Below are 22,966 nucleotides of genomic sequence, written 5' to 3'. Positions count from 1 at the left end.
CTCTACTGTCCTGTACTGTCCTGTCCTGTCCTCAACTGTAATGTCCTGTCCTGTCCTCTACTTCCCTGTACGGTCCTGTCCTCAACGGTACTGTCCTCTACTGCCCTGTCCTCTACTGCCCTGTCCTGTATTGTACTGTCCTGTCCTCTACTGTACTGTCCTGTCCTGTCCTCTACTGCCCTGTCCTGTATTGTACTGTCCTGTCCTCTACTGTACTGTTCTGTCTTCTACTGCCCTGTACGGTCCTGTCCTCAACTGTACTGTCCTCTACTGTCCTCAACTGTCCTGTCCTGCACTGTATTGTACTGTCCTCTACCGTCCTGTCATGTACTGCCCTGTCCTCTACTGCCCTGTCCTCTACTGCCCTGTCCTCTACTGTCCTGTCCTCTACTGTCCTGTCCTCCTGTCCTGTCCCCTACTGTCCTGTCCCCTACTGTCCTGTCCTGTCCTGTCCTCTACTGTCCTGTCCTGTTGTGTACTGTATTGTACTGTCCTGTATCGTCCCGTCCTGTCCCTAATGTCCTGTTGTCTACTGTCCTGTGCTGTCATGTCCCCTACTGTCCTGTCCTCTACGGTCCTGTGCTGTCCTGTCCTCTACTGTCCTGTCCTCTACTGTCCTGCGCTGTCTGTCCACTACTGTCCTGTCGTCTACTGTCCTGTGCTGTCCTGTCGTCTACTGTCCTGTGCTGTCCTGTCCTCTACTGTCCTGTCCTCTACTGTCCTGTGCTGTCCTGTCCTCTACTGTCCTGTCCTCTACTGTCCTGTCCTGCTGTCCTGTCCACTACTGTCCTGTCGTCTACTGTCCTGTGCTGTCCTGTCGTCTACTGTCCTGTGCTGTCCTGTCCTCTACTGTCTTGCACTGTCCTGTCCACTACTGTCCTGTGCTGTCATGTCCACTACTGTCCTGTGCTGTCATGTCCACTACTGTCCTGTACGGTCCTGTCCTCAACTATCCTGTCCTGCACTGTATTGTACTGTCATGTACTGTCCTGTCCTCTACTGTCCTGTCCTCTACTGTCTTGCGCTGTCCTGTCCACTACTGTCCTGTGCTGTCCTGTCCACTACTGTCCTGTGCTGTCATGTCCACTACTGTCCTGTGCTGTCCTGTCATCTACTGTCCTGTGCTGTCCTGTCGTCTGCTGTCCTGTCCTCTACTATACTGCGCTGTCCTGTCCACTACTGTCCTGTCGTCTACTGTCCTCTGCTGTCCTGTCCTCTACTGTCCTCTACTGTCCTGTCCTCTACTGTCCTGTCCTCTACTGTCCTGTCCTCTACTGTCCTGTCCCCTACTGTCCTGTCCCCTACTGTCCTGTCCTGTTGTGTACTGTATTGTACTGTCCTGTATCGTCCTGTCCTGTCCCCTAATGTCCTGTTCTCTACTGTCCTGTCCTCCTACTGTCCTGTCCTGTACTGTCCTGTATTGTCCTGTATTGTCCTGTCCTGTCCCCTAATGTCCTGTTCTGTCCTCTACTGTCCTGTCCTGTCTCTACTGTCCTGTCCTGTTGTGTACTGTATTGTACTGTCCTGTATTGTCCTGCCCTGTCCCCTAATGTCCTGTTCTGTCCTCTACTGTCCTGTCCTCTACTCTACTGTCCTGTCCTGTCCTCTACTGCCCTGTACGGTCCTGTCCTCAACTGTACTGTCCTCTACTGTCCTCAACTGTCCTGTCCTGCACTGTATTGTACTGTCCTCTACCGTCCTGTCATGTACTGCCCTGTCCTCTAATGCCCTGTCCTCTACTGCCCTGTCCTCTACTGCCCTGTCCTCTACTGCCCTGTCTTCTGTACCCCTCCTGTCCTCTGTCCCTGTCCTGTCCTCTAATGTCCTGTCCTGTCCTCTACTGTCCTGTCCTGTTGTGTACTGTATTGTACTGTCCTGTATCGTCCTGTCCTGTCCCCTAATGTCCTGTTGTCTACTGTCCTGTGCTGTCCTGTCCTCTACGGTCCTGTGCTGTCCTGTCCTCTACTGTCCTGTCGTCTACTGTCCTGTGCTGTCCTGTCCTCTACTGTCCTGTCCTCTACTGTCCTGTGCTGTCCTGTCCTCTACTGTCCTGTCCTCTACTGTCCTGCGCTGTCCTGTCCACTACTGTCCTGTCGTCTCACTGTCCTCTGCTGTCCTGTCGTCTACTGTCCTGTGCTGTCCTGTCCTCTACTGTCCTGTCCACTACTGTCCTGCGCTGTCCTGTCCACTACTGTCATGCGCTGTCATGTCCACTACTGTCCTGTGCTGTCATGTCCACTACTGTCCTGTGCTGTCCTCTACTGTCCTGTACGGTCCTGTCCTCAACTATCCTGTCCTGCACTGTATTGTACTGTCCTCTACTGTCCTGACCTCTACTGTCCTGTCCTCTACTGTCCTGTCCTCTACTGTCCTGTGCTGTCCTGTCGTCTACTGTCCTGTGCTGTCCTGTCCTCTACTGTCCTGTCCTCTACTGTCCTGTGCTGTCCTCTACTGTCCTGTCCTCTACTGTCCTGTCCTCTGTCCTGCGCTGTCCTGTCCACTACTGTCCTGTCGTCTACTGTCCTGTCGTCTACTGTCCTGTCGTCTGTCCTGTGCTGTCCTGTCCTCTACTGTCCTGTCCACTACTGTCCTGCGCTGTCCTGTCCACTACTGTCATGTCCACTACTGTCCTGTGCTGTCCTCTACTGTCCTGTACGGTCCTGTCCTCAACTATCCTGTCCTGCACTGTATTGTACTGTCATGTCCTGTTCTGTCCTCTACTGTCCTGTCCTCTACTGTCCTGTACTGTACTGTACTGTATTGTACTGTCCTGTCCTGTCCTCTACTGTCCTGTATTGTCCTGTCCTGTCCTCTACTGTCCTGTTCTGTCCTCTCCTTTCCTGTCCTCTACTCTCCTGTCCTGTCCTGTTCTGTCCTGTTCTGTCCTGTCCTCTACTGTTCTGTCCTGTTCTGTATTGTTCTGTCCTCTACCGTCCTGTTCTGTCCGCTACTGTCCTGTCCTCTAATACCCTGTCCTGCCCTGTTGTGTACTGTATTGTACTGTCCTGTATTGTCCTGCCCTGTCCCCTAATGTCCTGTTCTGTCCTCTACTGTCCTGTCCTGTCCTCTACTCTACTGTCCTGTCCTCTACTGCCCTGTACGGTCCTGTCCTCAACTGTACTGTCCTCTACTGTCCTCAACTGTCCTGTCCTGCACTGTATTGTACTGTCCTCTACCGTCCTGTCATGTACTGCCCTGTCCTCTACTGCCCTGTCCTCTACTGCCCTGTCCTCTACTGCCCTGTCCTCTAATGTCCTGTCCTGTCCTCTACTGTCCTGTCCTGTTGTGTACTGTATTGTACTGTCCTGTATCGTCCTGTCCTGTCCCCTAATGTCCTTTCGTCTACTGTCCTGTGCTGTCCTGTCCTCTACTGTCCTGTCCTGTTGTGTACTCTATTGTACTGTCCTGTATCGTCCTGTCCTGTCCCCTAATGTCCTTTCGTCTACTGTCCTGTGCTGTCCTGTCCTCTACGGTCCTGTGCTGTCCTGTCCTGTGCTGTCCTGTCCTCTACTGTCCTGTCCTCTACTGTCCTGTCTTCCTCTACTGTCCTGTCCTGTCCTGTCCTCTACTGTCCTGCGCTGTCCTGTCCACTACTGTCCTGTCGTCTACTGTCCTGTGCTGTCCTGTCGTCTACTGTCCTGTGCTGTCCTGTCCTCTACTGTCCTGTCCACTACTGTCCTGCGCTGTCCTGTCCACTACTGTCCTGTGCTGTCATGTCCACTACTGTCCTGTGCTGTCCTCTACTGTCCTGTACGGTCCTGTCCTCAACTATCCTGTCCTGCACTGTATTGTACTGTCCTCTACTGTGCTGTCCTCTACTGTCCTGTCCTCTACGGTCCTGTCCTCTACGGTCCTGTCCTCTACGGTCCTGTCCTCTACGGTCCTGTGCTGTCCTGACGTCTACTGTCCTGTGCTGTCCTGACGTCTACTGTCCTGTGCTGTCCTGTCCTCTACTGTCCTGTCCTCTACTGTCCTGTGCTGTCCTGTCCTCTACTGTCCTGTCCTCTACTGTCCTGTCCTCTGTCCTGCGCTGTCCTGTCCACTACTGTCCTGTCGTCTACTGTCCTGTCGTCTACTGTCCTGTCGTCTACTGTCCTGTGCTGTCCTGTCCTCTACTGTCCTGTCCTCTACTGTCCTGCTGTCCTGTCCACTACTGTCCTGTGCTGTCATGTCCACTACTGTCCTGTGCTGTCCTCTACTGTCCTGTACGGTCCTGTCCTCAACTATCCTGTCCTGCACTGTATTGTACTGTCATGTCCTGTTCTGTCCTCTACTGTCCTGTCCTCTACTGTCCTGTCCTGTACTGTACTGTATTGTACTGTCCTGTCCTGTCCTCTACTGTCCTGTCCTCTACTGTCCTGTTCTGTCCTCTCCTTTCCTGTCCTCTACTCTCCTGTCCTTTTCTGTCCTGTTCTGTCCTGTCCTCTACTGTTCTGTCCTGTTCTGTATTGTTCTGTCCTCTACCGTCCTGTTCTGTCCTCTACTGTCCTGTTCTGTCCTGTCCTGTTCTGTCCTGTTCTGTCCTGTCCTCTACTGTCCTGTATTGTATTATATGGTACTGTCCTGTCCTCTACTGTCCTGTTCTGTCCTCTACTGTCCTGTCCTGTATTGTATTATATTGTACTGTCCTGTCCTCTACTGTCCTGTATTGTATTATATTGTACTGTCCTGTCCTGCCCTGTCCGCTACTGTCCTGTCCTCTAATACCCTGTCCTGCCCTCAACTGTCCTCTACAGCCCTGTACTCTACTGTCCTGTACTCTACTGTCCTGTACTCTACTGTCCTGTACTCTACTGTCTTGTGCTGTCCTGTCCTCTACTGTCCTGTCCTCTACTGTCCTGCGCTGTCATGTCCACTACTGTCCTGTGCTGTCATGTCCACTACTGTCCTGTGCTGTCCCGTCGTCTACTGTCCTGTGCTGTCCTGTCATCTACTGTCCTGTCCTCTACTGTCCTGCGCTGTCCTGTCCACTACTGTCCTGTCGTCTACTATCCTGTGCTGTCCTGTCCTCTACTGTCCTGTCCTCTACTGTCCTGCGCTGTCCTGTCCACTACTGTCCTGTCGTCTACTGTCCTGCGCTGTCCTGTCCACTACTGTCCTGTCCTCTACTGTCCTGTCCTCTACTGTCCTGTCCTGTCCTGTCGTCTACTGTCCTGCGCTGTCCTGTCGTCTACTGTCCTGCGCTGTCCTGTCCACTACTGTCCTGTCATGTCCACTACTGTCCTGTGCTGTCCTCTACTGTCCTTTACGGTCCTGTCCTCAACTGTCCTGTCCTGCACTGTATTGTACTGTCATGTGCTGTCCTCTACTGCCCTGTCCTCTACTGTCCTGTTCTCTACTGTCCTGCACTGTCCTGTCCACTACTGTCCTGTGCTGTCTTGTCGTCTACACGTCCTGTGCTGTCCTGTCGTCTACTGTCCTGTGCTGTCCTGTCGTCTACTGTCCTGTGCTGTCCTGTCGCCTACTGTCCTGTCCTCTACTGTCCTGCGCTGTCCTGTCCACTGCTGTCCTGTCGTCTACTGTCCTGTGCTGTCCTGTCGCTACTGTCCTGTGCTGTCCTGTCCTCTACTGTCCTGTCCTCTACTGTCCTGTGCTGTCCTGTCCTCTACTGTCCTGTCCTCTACTGTCCTGCGCTGTCCTGTCCACTACTGTCCTGTCGCCTACTGTCCTGTGCTGTCCTGTCGTCTACTGTCCTGTGCTGTCCTGTCGTCTACTGTCCTGTGCTGTACTGTCCTGCGCTGTCCTGTCCACTGCTGTCCTGTCGTCTACTGTCCTGTGCTGTCCTGTCGTCTACTGTCCTGTGCTGTCCTGTCCACTACTGTCCTGTCCTCTACTGTCCTGTGCTGTCCTGTCCACTACTGTCCTGTCGCTCTACTGTCCTGTGCTGTCCTGTCGCTCTACTGTCCTGTGCTGTCCTGTCGTCTACTGTCCTGTGCTGTCCTGTCCTCTACTGTCCTGTCCTCTACTGTCCTGCGCTGTCCTGTCCACTACTGTCCTGTCGTCTACTGTCCTGTGCTGTCCTGTCCTCTACTGTCCTGTCCTCTACTGTCTTGCGCTGTCCTGTGCACTACTGTCCTGTGCTGTCATGTCCACTACTGTCCTGTGCTGTCCTGTCCACTCTACTGTCCTGTGCTGTCCTGTCCACTACTGTCCTGTCCTCTACTGTCTTGCGCTGTCCTGTCCACTACTGTCCTGTGCTGTCATGTCCACTACTGTCCTGTGCTGTCCTGTGCTGTGGAGAAGAGAAGAGGGGGAAGATAGATTGCTCTTTTTAGGAATTAGTTCTTAAAATTACATTTCAACCTGGGCCTTTTCTATTAAGGAATCTTTACTTTTACTCAAGTATGACAATTGGGTACTTTTTTAACCACTATTTCTGACAAACGCATGTATTTATTAAGTGTTACACACAATTTGATTGATTGATTGACTGATTGATTACAACCCAGATTGGTAACAAAGAAACCTCCATAGAAGCATCACAGAAGAAATAAGAGCAGGACAACTGAAAATGATCTTGAAAAGAGAGGAATAGAAAACCAGGGAAGAGAGAAGAAGGGAATGAAGGAGGAAAGAGAGTGATGAAGGGCAGGAGGAGGACTGGAGACAAAAAATACCTGGAGAGAGTAATATGTGAGCTAGAAGGAGGATGGAGGATGGGAGGAGGCAGACACACTCTCTCAGGTAGAAGAAGATAGTGACAGAAACTGTTAGAATGTCACAGTGATTCCATTGAGGGTTGGGGACCCACTGGGGCAATATGTTAAAGGAACTTCCTCTGGGTCAGAGCCCAGAACTAGATGCTTATTTAAATGATTGGACATTGGGTTTCTTAACTCGATTGGTCACAAAGCAAACTGGTAACACTTTATAATAACATTCATTAATGAGCCACTAATAAAATATTTATGGGTACAACATTAAAAGTTATAAGATGTTTACCAAGATCATAAACGTTATTATGTTACTGAAATACCCCAAAGCTGTATCTGGGCCACAGTCTACACATAGTATCTACATGACATATGATTAGACATTCCATTCCAGTGAGGACACCTCAGCCAATGTGGAGGCATAAGCCCTCACTGTGACAGGGCTCAAAGGGTCAGAGGTCATCAGATGCATGTGTCGGGTGGAGTAAACAACCTACCCTTGCTGCTGACAAAAGGAGAGAGGGTTGGGAGCGGGACAAATATATACTGAAGGACAGTGGTAAGAAAAGTTTCCAGTTGTCATACTTGAGTAAAGATTTTTTAATAGGAAAATACTCAAGTAAAAGTGAAAGTCACCCACTAAAAGTATCTGGTTTTAAATCTACTTAAGTATCAAATGTAAAAGTAAACATAATTTCAAATTACATATAATAAGCAAAGCAGACGTTTTGTTTATATCAGACCCAGATGCAGACAGTGTCAAAGTAACAGAAGTTTATTACTAGAACAGAAGGCAGGCAAAACGACAGGTCAAGGGTAGGCAGGTCAGAACTCAGATCAGAGTCCAAAAGGTACAGAACGGCAGACAGGGTTTGGGTCAGGGTTAGGGCAGGCAGAATGGTCAAAACCGGGAAAACTAGAAAAAGGAACTAGAACAAGACAGGAGCAAGGAAAACCGCTGGTAGGCTTGACATACAAAAAGAACTGGCAACAGACAAACAGAGAACACAGGTATAAATACACAGGGATAATAGGGAAGATGGGTGATACCTGGAGGAGGGTGGAGACAAGCACAAAGACAGGTGAAACAGATCAGCGTGGGACAGTTTTTGTTATCTACGTATAGCCAGGGGAACACTCCAACATTCAGACATCATTTACAAACTAAGAATTTGTGTTCAGTGAGTCCTCCAGATCAGAAGCAGTACATGACCAGGATGCTCTGTCATAAGTGTGTGAATTGACCATTTTCCTGTCCTGCTAAGCATTCAAAATGTTGGGTCATTTTGGGTGTCAGAGAAAATGTATGGAGTAAAAGTACATTATATTCATTAGGAATGTAGGAAGTAAAAGTTGACAAAACTATAAATAGTAAAGTACAGACACCCCAAAAAACTACTTTAACGTATTTTTACTTCAGTACTTTCCACCACTGCTGAAGGACTGCATATACAGTATATGGTGTTTTTCTCAAAATGTAGAAAGGGGGTAGTGCCTCGGTGTGTGTGTGTGTGTTTGTGTGTGAGTGACAGGGTAGGGGATAATAGGGAGGTAGTAGTGGGAGAGTTGTTAGTTGTTTTGGCAGAATACTATTGACTCCTCCTCTGTCCTTTGGTGATTTTATGACACCTGCTCCAGTTAGACACAAAAAGGGGCTATTTCCAACACACACACACACACATCCTAACAAACAAAGAGACAACAGCTGCAAGGCCCCCCAATTACCATCCGAGGTGGCCAACATCAACACTGTCTATTGAAGTCAATACATGCCAACATGGATAAGAGTAGGGCTGCAAGAACTAAGCACAGAGTGAGGGAGGAAGGAAGGGAGGAGGAGAGACAGAGTGAGGGAGGAAGGAAGGGGAGGAGGAGAGACAGAGTGAGAGAAGATGGCACCAACGGAGAAGGGCAACATCTTACGAGTTCCAACCCAACTTTGTTATTTCAGTGACTTTTATCGTGTTTATCTTTACATTCTTTGTACAGAAAGTTCATACTATTATCACATATGGCGCCAAGCACTTATGGACAGTTACTAACCGTGATTTCAACTCCAACTCAGCTGTTTCATTGTTCATACAGGATCCTATTCCTTTGTTCTACCAAAACACCGCAGGCACAAACACGGAGACGAGGTGGAGTCCTGGTGAAATGGAGGCGAAGAGAAAACCGAACAGCGGTCCCCTCCGCCTATTGGCGAATATCAAGTCACTCGAGAATAAGATGGAAGAGCTTCGTTTGAGAGTCTACTATCATAGAGACTTGAAAAGCTGCAACATTATATATGTCTAGAGGCAGCGTTTTCTGGTTGGCGGAGACTAACACGGGGACACTTAAAACCGCCCAACCTCACTTCTACCAACACATCTCTTGCACCGCTAACGGCGCTAAAAATATAGACCCTGTTTATTCTACCCACAGAAACGCATACAAGGCCTTCCCTCGTCCTCCCTTTGGAAAATCTGACCATGACTCCATTCTTCTGCTTCATGTTTACAAACAAAAGCTCAAACTGGAAGTACCAGTGATGCGCTGTACAGAAGTGATCGGACGAAGCAGACGCGAGGCTACAAGACTGTTTTTCTAGTACAGACAGGGATATGTTCTGGGATTCATCTGACAGCATTGAGGAGTTTACCACTACAGTCACAGGCTTCATCAATAAGTGCATAAACGATGTCGCCCTCACAGTGACTATAAGAATGTATCCCAACCAAAACACAGAGGCCTATTACACCGGTTACGATGCTCATCGCATGTGGCAGGGCTTGCAGACAATAACAGATTACAAAGGGAAATCCAGCCATGAGCTGCCCAGCAGCGCAGAACAGCCAAACTCCCATGTCGCTTTGAGGAATATAACACTGTGCCTTGTGTGAACGTCCCTGCTTTTCCAGATGACTGTGTGACCCGATGTGAATAAAAATGTTAAACAGGTTAACAGTCACAAGACCAGAGGGAAAGCCTGGGCTCATTCTCAAAGCATTCACAGACCAGCAGGCAGGTGTCTTCACAGACATGTTCAATCTCTCCTTGTCCCAGTCTGTAATCCCAACATGTTTCAAGCTGACCACCATTGTCCCTGTTCCCAAGAGATCCAAGTTAGCCTGCCTAAATGACTATCCCCTTGTAGAACTCACATCTGTAATTATGAAGTGCTTTGAAAGGCTGGTCATGACACACATGAACACCATCATTCCAGACCCACTCCATCCTGCCCCAACAGATTCACAGATGATGCAGTCTCAATTGTACTTCACACTGCCCTCTTCCACCTGGAAAAGAAGGAAAATAACTGTTCCTAGACTACAGCTCAGCGTTCAACACCAGAGTCCCTCCAAGCTCATCACCAAGCTAGGGACGCTGGGACTGAACTGGATCTGCAACTGGATTCTTCATGGGTCGGCCTAAAGTGGTGGAAGTAGGCAACAACACCTCTGCCACGCTGACCCGCAACACAGATGCACCCTGATCACCCACGAATGCGTGCGACTCCAACACCTTCATCAAGTTTCGTGACCATGCGACATTGATAGGCCTGATCACCGATGGCTATGAGTCAGTCTACAGGACCTGGCAGTGTGGTGCCATGACAACAACCTCTCCCTCAACATCAGTAAGACCAAGGAGCTGATCGTGGACTACAGGACAAAGAGGGGAGAGTAAACCCCTTCCACATCGACAGGGCTGTTGTGGAGCGGGTCGAGAGCTCCTTGGCATCCACATCACTAAGGACTTAACATGGTCCACACACACCCAAACAGTCGTGAAGAGGGCAGCGTCTCTTCCCCCACAGGAGGCTGAAAAGATTTGGCATGGGCCCTCAGATCCTCAAAACGTTCTACAGCTGCACCCTCGAGAGCATCTTCACTGGCTTCATCACCGCTGGTACGACAATTGCACCACTATTGACCACAAATCGCTACTAAGGGTGTTGCGGACAGCCCAGCACATCACCGGGGCCGAGCTCCCTGCCATCCAGGACCTCTATTTTAGGCGGTGTCAGAGGAAGGCCCGAAAAATCATCCAAGTCATAGACTGTTTACTCTGCTACCGTCCAGCAAGAAGTAGCATCAGCACTCGGACCAACAGGTTCCGAGACAGCTTCTACCCACAAGTCATAAGAATGCTAGATAGTGAACTAATGGTACCCAAACTATCTGCACTGACTCTAACTTGCACTGACCCTATGCACACCTAGACTATACAGTGCCTTGCGAAAGTATTCGGCCCCCTTGAACTTTGCGACCTTTTGCCACATTTCAGGCTTCAAACATAAAGATATAAAACTGTATTTTTTTGTGAAGAATCAACAACAAGTGGGACACAATCATGAAGTGGAACGACATTTAAACTTTTTTAACAAATCAAAAACTGAAAAATTGGGCGTGCAAAATTATTCAGGAGAACTCTACCTGCCAGAATGCATAGTGCCGTTTGGTGGAGGAGGAATAATGGTCTGGGGCTGTTTTTCATGGTTCAGGCCCCTTAGTTCCAGTGAAGGGAAATCTTAACGCTACAGCAAACAATGACATTCTAGAAAATTCTGTGCGTCCAACTTTATGGCAACAGTTTGGGGAAGGCCCTTTACTGTTTCAGCATGACAATGCCTCTGGTCCATACAGAAATGGTTTGTCTAGATTGCTGTGGAAGACTGGCCTGCACAGATCCCTGACCTCAACCCCATCGAACACCCCTGGAATTAATTGGAATGCTGACTGAACATCAGCCCGACCCTCACTAATGCTCTTGTGGCTGAATGAAAGCAAGTCCTTGCAGCAATATTCCAACATCTAGTGGAAAGCCTTCCCAGAAGAGTGGAGGCTGTTATAGCAGCACTGTCCCAACATCTAGTGGAAAGCCTTCCCAGAAGAGTGGAGGCTGTTAGAGCAGCAATGTTCTAACATCTAGTGGAAAGCCTTCCCAGAAGAGTGGAGGCTGTTAGAGCAGCAATGTTCCAACATCTAGTGGAAAGCCTTCCCAGAAGAGTGGAGGCTGTTAGAGCAGCAAAGGGGGGACCACCTCCATATTAATGCCCATGATTTTGGAATGTTTTACGAGCAGGTGTCCACGTACTTTTTATTTGATTCCTTTTTGTGTTAGTTACTATTACATTTGTTATCATTATTTGTGTTACTCTGCATCATTGGGAAAGGTTCAAAGTAAGCATTTCACTGTAAAATCTACAATAGTTGTATTCGGCGCATGTGATAAATACAATGTCATTTGATTTGATGAAGAGCTGGAGAGGTAGAGAGGGAATGGTGTCCTTTTGTGAGTTGTTTACATTTGTTATCTCTATTTCCTTCCTGCAACCTGAGAGGTGCAAAGTAAGCATTTCACTTTCACCTACACCCTTGTATCTCAAAATCCTTCTCATTTGATTTGATGAAGAGCTCTGTCTTCCTTTGTGAGTTGTTTGATACCTCTATTTCCTTCCTGCAACCTGAGAGGTGCTGCTGCTACTTCTTTCACCTCCACCCCTCCTCTCGAAATCCTTCTCTCTCTCGCTTCCCTTTCTGTCTTCCCACCACTCTGGCCACTGCACACCCCCAGACTGGGGTTCTAGGTCAGGAGTCAAGGGTTATAGTAGTGAGAGCTCAGAGGGCTGACTGTCTGACTGCAGACATATCATTTCAACAAGCATTAAGCAGTCATTCAACCTTAGGTGGACTGTGTACAGAATGTGGACTTGACAATGAAATCAGCCAGTCTGCAGAGTAGGTGCACAGACCTGTGTGTGTGTGTGTGTGTGTGATGGGGGCTGACAGACGTGGAGCTGACAGTTCTGGGTCAGATCGGTCCAAGCCCAGCAAAGTCAAGCCCCCTCGGAGAATACACATTACACACACGCACACACACCTAGGTGAAGACAAATGTTTGTTGTACAGCCCCAGTGGAGGACAGGGTGTCAGGGGGGTGACAGGGTGTCAAGACAGGGTGTCAGTGTGGGGTAAGACAGGGTATCAGGGTGGGGTAATACAGGCTGTCAGGGTGGGGTAAGACAGGCTGTCAGGGTGGGGTAAGACAGGGTGTCAGGGTGTGTCAGTGTAGGACAGGGTGTCGGTGAGGTAGGAGGTAGGACAGGGTGTCGGTGGGTGTCAGTGTGTGGTAGGACAGGGTGTCAGTGTGAGGTAGGACAGGGTGTCAGTGTGAGTTAGGACAGGGTGTCAGTGTGAGGTAGGACAGGGTGTCAGTGTGAGTTAGGACAGGGTGTCAGTGTGAGGTAGGACAGGGTGTCAGTGTGAGTTAGGACAGGGTGTCAGTGTGAGGTAGGACAGGGTGTCAGTGTGAGGTAGGACAGGGTGTCAGTGTGAGGTAGGACAGGGTGTCAGTGTGAGGTAGGACAGGGTGTCAGTGTGAGGTAGGACAGGGTGTCAGTGTGAGGTAGGACAGGGTGTCAGTGTGAGGTAGGACAGGGTGTCAGGGTGTCATAGGGGTTATTACCAACCACAGACAAACACATACAACAATTACAAACAAAATATGTGTGTGTCTCCAATCCACTCTCAGTGAGTGAAGAGTTAACTGTCTGTTTAGTGAGCTCCAGCCGTAATGCCTCTCTCTGCTCTAGGCTTCTGACTGTATAACTAACATGGATATTATCATTGAAATAAAACATTAAACTGAACCTACCAGGATTAGACAACTGTCCTGACAGTACATTCCCACACACACATACACACTGAAGCAGGCAGCCCAGCCACAGGCCATGTACAGTAGCAGGCAGCCATGTTGCCTTAACAAGAAGCTGCACTGGCATTGTCATCACCAAGGGACACAACACACACCACACACACACACAGGCAGCCACAGGCCATGTTAGCAGGCAGCCATGCCTTAACAAGAAGCTGCACTGGCATTGTCATCACCACACACACACACACACACACACACACTGAAGCAGGCAGCCACACCACAGTCAGGCAGCATGTTGCTGAAGCTGCACTGGCATTGCCACAGGCCATGTGTACAGTAGCAGGCAGCCATGTTGCCTTAACAAGAAGCTGCACTGGCATTGTCACACAACCACACACACACACACACACACACACACACACACACACACACTGAAGCAGGCAGCCACAGGCCATGTAAGTACAGCAACCAACACACTAAGCAGGCATCACCAAGTGGAAACACACCATGTACACACACACAGCAGGCAGCCATCCTTTCAGGCAGGCATTTCATCCTCAAGGACTCTAACACACACACACACACACACACACACTCCTTTCTCTTTCTCCTCCTCTCTCTGGATGACATCATGTAAACACATAAGAGGTGGAGAGTCAAAGGGCTAACAGCAGTTTCACCGTCATCATGGTTGCTGATTCCAGACCTTGTTCAGCACCCAATAACACAACACACCGAGACAGACACACACACACAGTCCAGTACTTCATTCAGGCCCAGTGGTTTCACAATAACCTCAAAAACACACACATTCCAAACTGCAACCCATTAATGAACAGCTTCTGTAAAACAAGGCTGAGCTCTCGGACTGAACACGGAATATTCCCAATATACAAAGTCTTGTGTGTCAGCCTCATACAAGACAACAAACAAGGTCAGTATGAACATCATTCACTGCCAACTGCACACTCCTCAGCATGGATTTCATGGTGGAAACTCCCTCCAGCCAACCAACTGCACACTCCTCAGCATCCTCCTCCAGCCAACCAACTCAGCATGGATTTCATGGTGGAAACTCCTCCAGCCAACCAACTGCACACTCCTCAGCATGGATTTCATGGTGGAAACTCCCTCCAGCCAACCAACTGCACACTCCTCAGCATGGATTTCATGGTGGAAACTCCCTCCAGCCAACCAACTGCACACTCCTCAGCATGGATTTCATGGTGGAAACTCCCTCCAGCCAACCAACTGCACACTCCTCAGCATGGATTTCAAAACCAGCCAACCAACTGCACACTCCTCAGCATGGATTTCATGGTGGAAACTCCCTCCAGCCAACCAACTGCACACTCCTCAGCATGGATTTCATGGTGGAAACTCCCTCCAGCCAACCAACTGCACACTCCTCAGCATGGATTTCATGGTGGAAACTCCCTCCAGCCAACTCCTCAGCCAACCAACCAACTGCACACTCCTCAGCATGGATTTCATGGTGGAAACTCCCTCAGCCAACCAACTGCACACTCCTCAGCATGGATTTCATGGTGGAAACTCCTCCAGCCAACCAACTGCAACTCCTCAGCATGGATTTCATGGTGGAAACTCCCTCCAGCCAACCAACTGCACACTCCTCAGCATGGATTTCATGGTGGAAACTCCTCAGCATGGATGGATTTCATGGTGGAAACTCCCTCCAGCCAACCAACTGCACACTCCTCAGCATGGATTTCATGGTGGAAACTCCCTCCAGCCAACCAACAATGCAAATCCTGCATGGAGTTTGTAAGTTATACACTTTGGGAGAAGGGTGGAGAATGGGAAAGCTGCCACTGATACAGGTCAAAGGACTGGATGGGTTTCCACAACAATGACTTCACCTATAATAGAATGAGGGGAAGAACCATGGGGCTTGAACCAGTGACCTAGGTAACCGTGAGTAACTGTAGACCTCCATCATCTCCCACACCAGCCCTCCCAAACAGTAGTCCTGGGAGGAGACCCGCTAATATCCACACATTAAGACTCTACTGGGTTATGGAGGAAATTGGATACATGGAAATGGGAGCATGTTGAGCCTACTGAGACCCGTGTGTGTGGTCTCTCTCACCTGAGGCAGCGCGGTGTTGATCTGACGCTGAAGCACGCCCCTCTCGTGCAGTGCACCCTGCAGCTTGCTCTGTGATTGAATGAGTGTCTCTTGGGTCTCGCGCAGGGACTCCAGCAGCTTGTCTCTCTCGTCAAGCATGTTGACCATCAGCTGCTCGAAGTTGGCTTCTGAGTCCCTCCACCCCGGGGAGGTCCCCCGAGTCCCCCTCGGTGATTGTCGACCTGAGTCCCTCCACCCCGTAATGAGAGAGGTGATCCCTAATCAACCGGTTAATAAACACGATGACTGATTGATGTGAATAGGCCTTTGATGATTACCTAATGGAAAACAGCATGGAATGTGACAGATATCCTTATGATCTTCTTGAAAACGTTCTTCCAGAACCCTTCAGTTCGCCCGTCAAAAATCATTTAGACCGTTATTCGATGTGTCTATTTTAATGAAAATTAAATGAGACGAGTGATAACTTACCAGTCCTTCATCATCCGTAACTTCCATGTAATTCCAGTGTGTGTGATTTGATTGGCAGAGCAGAGACACCGTGATGCCGCCGCTGAGCCTATCGATTACATATTCCAATTAGCGGATCTGGGTCCCGGGGTTTCTTCGGTGCTTCTTTCGGTTCAACAGCCACCAGTTGCCGGTAACCTTTCAGCGAGAGAGACGGCGATAGCCAGCTAGGTATGTCTACGGCATCCGCCTTCTCAACTCTCCGCTGCCATCTCCACACCGCCACCCAGCAGACACACTCACACCCACCACTCCTCCCTCACAAACGGGTTCCCGCAGCTATCACCACTACCGCTACGGAAACGGAGCAACTCCCCCTTATCTACAAAACATTTACGCATAATTTACATCGTTCCCCCATGTGCCCACAGGTCACGTCGTTTATTTCCCCCTTTTGCCCCTGTGAGAAATTCAGGAAGGTGATTAAGAAAAATCTTCGAATGCTCTACCTTCCTACATTTGCTCAAGCGGCAGATCTCCTCACATCAGCACCAACATGCGCGTTCACATGCTGTCATGCCACGCCATGCACGCGCGCACTGCGCGCTCTGGTGACTGAGCACAAAATACTGTCATGCGCAGTGGTCCCTGGTGGGACCCGTTATGAATTATGGAATTGGAATGAAATGGAAATTAAAATACTGCATTGGAGATAAAACTGGATGTTATTCATACACAAATAAATCATTAGGGTGCTTAACTTATACTGGACCTGCTCTCAGTGGCCAGTTTATTAGGTACACCCATCTAGTACAAGGTCGGACTCCCCTTTAACTCCAGAACACCCTGAATTCGTTGGGCATGGAATCTACAAGGAGTGGCATTCAAAAGCTACTCAATAGTTATCAAAGGGACCTAACGTGTGCAGGAAAACATTACAAGACCGCCACCAGCCTGTACCGTTGACACCAGGCAGGATGGGGCCATGGACTCATTCTGCTTATGCTAAATCCAGACTCGGCCATCAGCATGGCGCAACAGGCACCGCAATTCGTCGGACCAGGCAATGTTTTTCCACTCCTCAATTGTCCAGTGTTGGTGCTCATTAGCCCCATGTGGCGGTGGTGTAATGGTGCGGGAATGTCTTCCTGGCACACGTTAGGTATGCTTCTTCTTGTTTTTAGTTGATAGAGTGAAACCTGCTGTGGTTGTCTGCTGCAATAGCCCATTCGTGACAGGACGGACGAGTTGTGCGTTCTGGAGATGCCGTTCTGCACACCAGTATATATACACTGCTCAAAAATAAAGGGAACACTAAAATAACACATCCTAGATCTGAATGAATGTAATATCCTTATTAAATACTTTTTTCTTTACATAGTTGAATGTGATGACAACAAAATCACACAAAAATTATCAATGGAAATCAAATTTGTCAACCCATGGAGGTCTGGATTTGGAGTCACACTCAAAATTAAAGTGGAAAGCCACACTACAGGTTGATCCAACTTTGATGTAATGTCATTAAAACAAGTCCAAATGAGGCTCAGTAATGTGTGTGGCCTCCACGTGCCTGTATGACCTCCCTAAAACACCTGGGCATGCTCCTGATGAGGTGGCGGATGGTCTCCTGAGGGATCTCCTCCCAGACCTGGACTAAAGCATCCACCAACTCCTGGACAGTCTGTGGTGCAACGTGGCGTTGGTGGATGGAGCGAGACATCATGTCCCAGATGTGCTCAATTGGATTCAGGTCTGGGAACGGGCTGGCCAGTCCATAGCATCAATGCCTTCCTCTTGCAGGAACTGCTGACACACTCCAGCCACATGAGGTCTAGCATTGTCTTACATTAGGAGGAACCTAGGGCCAACCGCACCAGCATATGGTCTCACAAGGGGTCTGAGGATGTCATCTCGGTACCTAATGGCAGTCAGGCTACCTCTGGCGAGCACATGGAGGGCTGTGCGGTCCCCCAAAGAAATGCCACCCCACACCATGACTGACCCACCGCCAAACCGGTCATGCTGGAGGATGTTGCAGGCAGCAGAACATTCTCCACGGCGTCTCCAGACTCTGTCACGTCTGTCACATGCTCAGTGTGAACCTGCTTTCATCTGTGAAGAGCACAGGGCAACCGTGGCAAATTTGCCAATCTTGGTGTTCTCTGGCAAATGCCAAACGTCCTGCACGGTGTTGGGCTGTAAGCACAACCCCCACATGTGGACGTTGGGCCCTCATACCACCCTCATGGAGTCTGAGTCTGACCGTTTGAGCATACACATGCACATTTGTGGCCTGCTGAAGGTCATTTTGCAGGGCTCTGGCAGTGCTCGACCTGCTCCTCCTTGCACAAAGGCGGAGGTAGTGGTCCTGCTGCTGGGTTGTTGCCCTCCAACGGCCTCCTCCACGTCTCCTGATGTACTGGCCTGTCTCCTGGTAGCGCCTCCATGCTCTGGACACTACGCTGACAGACACAGCAAACCTTCTTGCCACAGCTCGCATTGATGTGCCATCCTGGATGAGCTGCACTACCTGAGCCACTTGTGTGGGTTGTAGACTCCGTCTTATGCTACCACTAGAGTGAAAGCACTGCCAGCATTCAAAAGTGACCAAAACATCAGCCAGGAAGCATAGGAACTGAGAAGTGGTCTGTGATCACCCCCTGCAGAACCACTCCTTTATTGGAGGTGTCTTGCTAATTGCCTATAATTTCCACCTGTTGTCTATTCCATTTGCACAACAGCATGTGAAATGTACTGTCAATCAGTGTTGCTTCCTAAGTGGACAGATTGATTTCACAGAAGTGTTATTGACTTGGAGTTACATCGTGTTGTTTAAGTGTTCCCTTTATTTTTTGAGCAGTGTATTTATTGGCCTGTTGGTGGCCCACCTGTTAGCTTACATGATTCTTGCCATTCTCCTTCGACCTCTCATCAACGAGCTGTTTTCACCCCCAGGACTGACGCTGACTGGATGTTTTCTGTATGTCGCACCATTCTCAGTAAACCCTAAACTCTGTTGTGCGTGAAAAGCCCAGAAGGCTGGCCATTTCTGAGATACTTGTCACATTCTGACCATAGTTCTGTTATTTTATCTTAGTTTTAGTATGGTCAGGGCGTGAGTTGGGTGGGCAGTCTGTTTGTTTTTCTGTGTTGGTTTTGAGTTCGGCCTAGTATGGTTCACAATCAGAGGCAGCTGTCAATTGTTGTCCCTGATTGAGAATCATACTTAGGTAGCCTGGGTTTCAGTTTTGGGTTGTGGGTGTTTGTTTCCGTGTGAATGTTTGGGCCACACGGTACTGTTTCGTTCATTTCACATTTATTGTTTTGTATTTCGTAGTGTTCAGTTTATGTTTTAAAATAAACATTATGGACACTTACCACGCTGCGTTTTGGTCCTCCAATCCTTCTCGCTTCTCCTCTTCAGAAGAGGAGGACGAGATCCCTTACAGAAACACCCACCACAAAAGGACCAAGCAGCGTGGTAACGGGCAGCAGCAGCGATCGCAGGACTCCTGGACTTGGGAGGAGATTCTGGACGGCAAGGGACCATGGGCACAGGCTGGAGAATATCGCCGCCCCAAGGCTGAGCTGGAGGCAGCGAAAGCCGAGAGGCAGTGGTATGAGGAGGCAGCACGGCGGCGCGGCTGGAAGCCCGAGAGGCATTCCCAAAAATGTATTGGGGGGGTAACACAGGGAGTGTGGCGAAGGCAGGTAGGAGACCTGCGCCAACTTCCCGTGCTTACTGGGGAGAGAGAGGGACCAGGCAGGCACCGTGTTATGCCGGGAGGCGCACGGTTTCCCCGGTGCGTGTGCATAGCCCGGTGCGGTACATCCCAGCGCCTCGTATCGGCCGGGCTAGAGTGGGCATCGAGCCAGGTGCCATGAAGCCGGCTCAGCACATCTGGTCACCAGTGAGTCTTCTCGGGCCGGTGTACATAGCACCAGCCTTATGCATGGTGTCCCCGGTTCGCCAGCACAGGCCAGTGCGGCGAGGTGGAATAGCCCGCACTGGCCTGGCTACGGTGAGCATTCAACCAGGTAAGGTTGAGCAGGCTCGGTGCTCAAGAGCTCCAGTGTGCCTTCACGGTCCGGTCTGTCCGGTGCCACCTCCACGTACAAGCCCTCCGGTAGCAGTCCCACGCACCAGGCTGTATCTCTGTCTTCTCCCTACAGGTGCTCCCGCCTGTCCAGCTCTGCCAGAGCCTTCCTCCTCTCCAGCACTGCTAGAGTCTCCCGTTTGTCCTGACCTGCCAGAGCCACCAGTCTGTCCTGAGCTGCCCGAGCCGCCAGTCTGTCCTGAGCTGCCAGAGCCGCCAGTCTGTCCTGAGCTGCCAGAGCCGCCAATCTGTCCTGAGCCGTCAGTCAGCCAGGAGCTGCCAGAGACGTCAGTCAGCCAGGACCTTCCAGAGCCGTCAGTCAGCCAGGACGTGCTAGAGCCGTCGGTCAGCCAAGAGCTGCCAGAGCCGTCTGTCAGCATGGAGCTGCCAGAGCCGTCAGTCAGCCAGGAGCTGCCAGAGATGCCTGTCATGCCGTCCGAGTCAGCCAGGGAGCTCCTGTCCTGGTCGGAGTCTCCCGGGCGCTGTTTGTTTCCGTGTGAGTGTTTGGGCCACACGAATAGAGAGGCGGAGAAGGACTATGGTGGAGGGGGTCCACGTGCGCCTGAGCGTTTTGTTCCCTATTTAGGTTTTGCGGCCGGAGTCCGCACCTTATTGTTTTGTTCCAGTGTTCAGTTAGTTTGATAAAAAAAGACATGAACACGCTGCAACTTGGTCCTCCTCTCTATCTCCAGACAACATCCGTTACAATACTGGAACCAGAGAGCCTGGCACTGACAATCATACAATGCTCAAAGTCACTTAGGTCACTTGTGTTGACCATTCTAATGTTCAATTGAACAGTACCTGAATGCCTCGATGCCTGTCTGCTTGCTTTATATAGCAAGCCACGGCCAGGTGACTCACTGTCTGTTCGAGTGAACCATTTTCATGTATCTTGTCAGCTTAGGGTTTTGAACTTGCAACCTTTCGGTTACTAGTCCAACGCTCTAACCACTAAGCTTCCAATAAATATAAGGGTGTGTAAAGACAGTATATGAATAGAAAAGGTGTGTACAGCAGTAGTTACAGTATATATATATATATATATATATTTGTTTATATATATATATAACAAGTGGCTAAAACAGTATGTAAACATTATTAAAGTGACCAGTGTTCATTGACTCTGGACTGTAAATAGGGCAGCAGTCTCTAAGGTGCAGGGTAGAGTACAGGGGTGGTAGAAGGCTAGTAACAGTGACTAAGGCAGGGTTACCTTGCTCAAGACCTGCTGTTTTTGACACCTCTCTCCCTCTCTCCATCAACCGCACCTTTGTCTCGACTCGGCTATGCTCGGCTATGAAAAGCCAGCTGACATTTACTCCTGAGGTGCTGACCTGTTGCACACTCGACAACCACTGTGATTATTATTTGACCCTGCTGGTCATTTATGAACGTTTTAACATCTTGAAGCAAGATCTATCCTTAATGGCCATGTACTCTTATAATCTCCACCCGGCACAGCCAGAAGAGGAATGGCCACCCTCAGAGCCTGCTTCCTGTCTAGGTTTCTTCCTAGGTTCTTACATTTCTAGGGAAGTTTTCCACCATGCTTCTACATCTGCATTGCTTGCTGTTTGTGGTTTTAGGCTGGGTTTCTGTATAAGCACTTCGTGACATCTGCTGATGTAAAAAGAGCTTTATAAATATATTTGATTGATTGATAGATGACCAAATCGTTATGTTTAGGAAGTCAGTGTGCTACAATGGTTTCATAGTAGCCTACCGTGTCTCTCTTCTGCTACTCTGTAATAAGAGTTGAGATGATGAAGTAATCCTTTGGGAATTTAACTCCACCTCCATCCAGTGAGAGTGAACAGACTAATCTGACTGGCTCAATGACCACTCAGAAGACGTCTTGTCCAATCAGATTCGAAAATTATGAGCTAGCCATTGAATAATGATACGAGAAAGTCTCGCGTGATGTAACATACGTAAACTCACTTACGTCAGTCCCATGATGGCTGAAGATCCTGGAGGAACATTTTTCAATTTCTCTCCCACTTTTTTATTTTTCTCTTTACCTCTGCTTGTCATAGAGACATGGCAGGATACACAGCCTCGATAAGCGGCCACAGACCCTTGTTACCGCCATGCCCAAGAAAGGGAACCGAAAACGGCTGAAATTTCGGGCCGGGGACGTCTGCTCGGAGTCAGGTACTGTAGTTAGCTTGCTAAAGCTAACTTGTTTACCCAGCCGGTAACAGGCCGCCGTACGTAATCTGTAACGTACAGTGGTGCGCAGAGTGGGTGGGTCCTCGAGAACGAAAGTTAAACCACCCGATTCTACTACCATCATTAATATTCAATACATTGCTAGTTCTTATTAAGGATAATTTCAATGTTAGACATAAATAGAACGTTCAGATACAAATATGTAGGCCTATTTCTGGTGGATGTCAGTCAGACATACCCACCAGTTGAGTATAAAATTAAACGCTAAATTGGGCGTAGCTACGTCCGACTTTGGTATCAGAATTTACACCTGTTGCACCAACCTAAAATAAAACCACTCGTCGCTAAATCCGGTGTAAGCAATGCGCGTTCATGATCATTTATGTTTTATAGTGATGGTTACTCGGCAGCGCCTCTATGCGTGCACGTTTTCCTTACCCTCAACTGGATGGATCAATCAATAATTACTGTTGGAATGAATATCACTGATGAAAATATTGGAATAAAGTAGTCTAATGACATTGAAAGCATGTATCAAATTGTTCCTTACCGAAGCTCCGAGTCATCCAACCGTTTTAAATACTTTAAATCAATAGCTGTGTGTGGTGAACTCTAATTTCAGCTCTTAATGATTGGGACAGCGTAACTGGTTTGAAACAGGCGTGGGGACTCGTCTCAATACCTCCATTTTGTTTTCACATACACCCGTTTGGATATTTGGTTACAATAATGCAGGGGCTAATGTTAGCCAAATTCAGGTGAGTATTCATGATGATTACCGTCTAACATTGTTATGAGAATATTTTGCTTGTATGTTCTGTAGCCTATAAATTCCA

General features: G+C 49.1%; 1 long non-coding RNA gene across 1 annotated transcript in view; it reads right to left on the bottom strand.

Moving 5' to 3' along the window:
• LOC135537249 (uncharacterized) overlaps nucleotides 1-21,781 on the bottom strand; it is a 71,457-nt gene extending 49,676 nt beyond the window's left edge. The window contains exon 1 of the long non-coding RNA XR_010455154.1: nucleotides 21,682-21,781. This is a non-coding gene — a long non-coding RNA (uncharacterized LOC135537249). The remainder of the gene's footprint in view (nucleotides 1-21,681) is intronic.
• Nucleotides 21,782-22,966: the final 1,185 nt, after the last annotated feature.

This window comes from Oncorhynchus masou, unplaced genomic scaffold (genome assembly GCF_036934945.1).
Source record: "Oncorhynchus masou masou isolate Uvic2021 unplaced genomic scaffold, UVic_Omas_1.1 unplaced_scaffold_732, whole genome shotgun sequence".
In the NCBI taxonomy this organism is placed as follows: Eukaryota; Metazoa; Chordata; class Actinopteri; order Salmoniformes; family Salmonidae; genus Oncorhynchus; species Oncorhynchus masou.
Note: the sequence above shows the minus strand (reverse complement) of the source record. Positions and strands in the feature narration are given on the sequence as shown.